At 39.2% G+C, this 3,044-nt stretch overlaps 1 protein-coding gene across 1 annotated transcript in view; it reads right to left on the reverse strand.

The window, feature by feature from the left end:
- Positions 1-2,194, reverse strand: part of LOC111957796 (ATP-sensitive inward rectifier potassium channel 1-like) — an 11,029-nt gene extending 8,835 nt beyond the window's left edge. Inside the window, exon 1 of the mRNA XM_023978814.2 lies at positions 2,081-2,194. The gene's annotated coding sequence lies outside the window, so the exon portion shown is untranslated. The remainder of the gene's footprint in view (positions 1-2,080) is intronic.
- Positions 2,195-3,044: the final 850 nt, after the last annotated feature.

The raw sequence follows: 3,044 nt of genomic DNA on the forward strand, positions 1-3,044 counted from the left end.
AGATGATCATCTGATGATTTATCACTCCAGTGTTAATCTGCTAAATGTAATTATTCGATTTATTGCCTACCTCATGCCTTTTGCACACATTGTATATAGATTCTCTTTTTTTCTACCATGTTATTGACTTGTTTATTGTTTACCATGTGTAACTCTGTGTTGTCTGTTCACACTGCTATGCTTTATCTTGGCCAGGTCGCAGTTGCAAATGAGAACTTGTTCTCAACTAGCCTACCTGGTTAAATAAAGGTGAAATAAAAAATAAATAAATAAAAATGAGCAGGAAAATTATGTGGATATATTGAAGCAACATCTCAAGACATCCGTCAGGAAGTTAAAGCTTGGTCGAAATGGGTCTTCCAAATGGACAATGACCCCAAGCATACTTCCAAAGTTGTCAAGGTATTGGAGTCAAGGTATTGGAGTGGCCATCACAAAGCCCTGACCACAGTCCTATAGAAAATGTGTGGGCAGAACTGAAAAAGTGTGTGCGAGCAAGGAGGCCTACAAACATGTCTCAGTTACACCAGCTCTGTCAGGAGAAATAGGCCAAAATTCACCTAACTTATTGTGGGAAGCTTGAGGAAGGCTACCCGAAATGTTTGACCCAAGTTTAAAAAAAATTAAGACAATGCTACAAAATACTAATTGAGTGTATGTAAACTTCTGACCCACTGGGAATGTGATGAAAGAAATAAAAGCTGAAATAAATCATTCTCTCTACTATTATTCTGACATTTCACATTCTTAAAATAAAGTGGTGATCCTAACTGACCTAAGACAGGGAATTTTTACTTGGATTAAATGCCAGGAATTGTGAAAAACTGAGTTTAAATGTATTTGGCTAAGGTGTATGTAAACTTCCAACTTCAATTGTAGCTGCATATAAACTGGCACTTTCATAGTAATCACTGGTAGGGTATAGCACAGAAGTATTTGATGGATGACCCCTGGCAATATGAAAGGCATAGGAGTTTTCTGAATAAATCGGTCCTGTCCTGCTGCCAAGTTAGGCCAAATACTGATTTGGGTGGTGGTGCGCTTGTTAGGGAGTGTTGTGTACAAAATGACCAGTGCCGTAAGCTCGTGCGTTTGTTTCTACGCTCAAAGCTTTGAAACATCCTGTATTGTATTTCACAAACTAAAACCCGATAATCACACACCATGCTTTGTTGTGAAGCTTTTCTTGTTTGGGTCTCACAAAGCCCTTTACCACTAATCATTATTTATTCCCCATTGTTACTATAACGTGATGTAATGAATGCTGAGCTCATTTTAGGTTTACTTTGATACGATGCTTGGCTGATGCTTTTCAATATTACTCTTTTGAATAGTGATGCTTTTATTAGTATTGTATGGTTCAGTTGTCATTGTCAGTAATAACTCTTCAACAAGGAATGATTTCCTCAAGGAAATCTTATAATACTTTATTTAGGCGTATTACACACTGTTCTGCAACCAATGCCAAGGTAATAGGGACCATTTCCACCCTTGTAATCATCAGTTTTTGATTAATTGCAATGTTATGACTACACTTATTCAGATTTTAATGTTTGAGCCAATTAGATACTTCACTCAATATTTACACTGATAAATGTAAACACATGTTTTATACTTTGCTTCTACAATGAGAGGTCAGAATTTTACCATTATTTAACCTTTGTGAGAAAGACTGTGGCTACTGTAAATATCTCAAATAACAATAACAATAAAAATATATATATTTTCCCAAGACCATTTCCTTTTAATGTTAAGATCCTCAACAATTTACAAGACGACAAACTAACCTATACATATACCTGCACACAAAGTTAGGAGTGGAGTCAGATCAGTCATACTACATACAATATGCTTACTGGCAGACATGCCACTTTCACTCATAGTATTTTGGGAAGCAGCGCTTCTTGGAAGGAAGAAGAATATTAGCGGAATGCCGATTTAAAAATATATGCATCACATATTTGTAGGAGAGAGTAGCTCTAACACGACAAGCTCACCCTAGGCTCAAAGTGGGTGCATTTAAACATGATAGATATCATTATTACACTGTTGTTATAACAAGAGAATACCAAGTACTCACTGGATGATAATGGTCCAACTACAGAAGATGAGCTCCTCACTCAAACTGAGTTTTCCTGTGAGTGTGGAAACTGTGTTGCACCCTGGATCACCTCTGTCTCTCTCTCTCAGCCAGTCTCTGATGGTGTGCCCTCTGAACTGTGGTGTCTCAGTGCTACAGCTGTGTGTGCTTTTATAAAGCCTTGTACTGATGGGATTGGAATCACTTCAGGTGATGTTTACACACACACAAACATGAAGTAGGCTACCCATACAGCCCTCCAGCAGGGCTATTGAGTGTGCATGTGTTTAGCCCACACGACGCTGGTTCCCACGTCCAGCCTGACTACCCCCTGCTACACCACCCGTGTCTGGGGCAGGGCTCTCAATGTTTAGATCAAGAGGAAGCTGTGTGCCACTGTTTACTGTACACACACATACACAATCACACACAATGGGGAAAATAAAGATCTTGAATCGAGGGACAGATTTTCTGATAAGACGTGTGACATAGGATTTGAGTTGTATCTGCTATTGAATTGTCAACCTGAGTCAAACAGTGATGCTCCATTTATGATGCACAGTCGCACAGTCCCAATTCCCCTGATCTACCTGTAGCTCACAGCTCCCGAAGTGCTGTGACTTGCACTTTCTCCTTTTCTTATTCACAGATTACTGTAATATTTCTAAGGCCTGGTGAGCTCATCCCCATTGTGAATGAAAAGTAAGCCTAGCAACATGCATAGGTTAGACTGACACAGAGAAAGGAGATGAAAGAAAGAGACCATGTCCTAGATCAGATAGCAGATAGCTCTCTTGGGTAAGACTGGTATTATCTTTATTCATGATCGTGGAGGATATGTGTGAATGCGTGGGGTAGGGAGTAGACGTGGTGTGAATTGCTGTTTGTGTTGTCTTTCACCTCGTATTGTTTCAAGGAAAAAGTGGCGTTTTTATCTTCCAAGTCTACATGTCTGTTGAGACAC

Source organism: Salvelinus sp. IW2-2015, linkage group LG4p (genome assembly GCF_002910315.2).
Source record: "Salvelinus sp. IW2-2015 linkage group LG4p, ASM291031v2, whole genome shotgun sequence".
NCBI lineage: Eukaryota > Metazoa > Chordata > Actinopteri > Salmoniformes > Salmonidae > Salvelinus > Salvelinus sp. IW2-2015.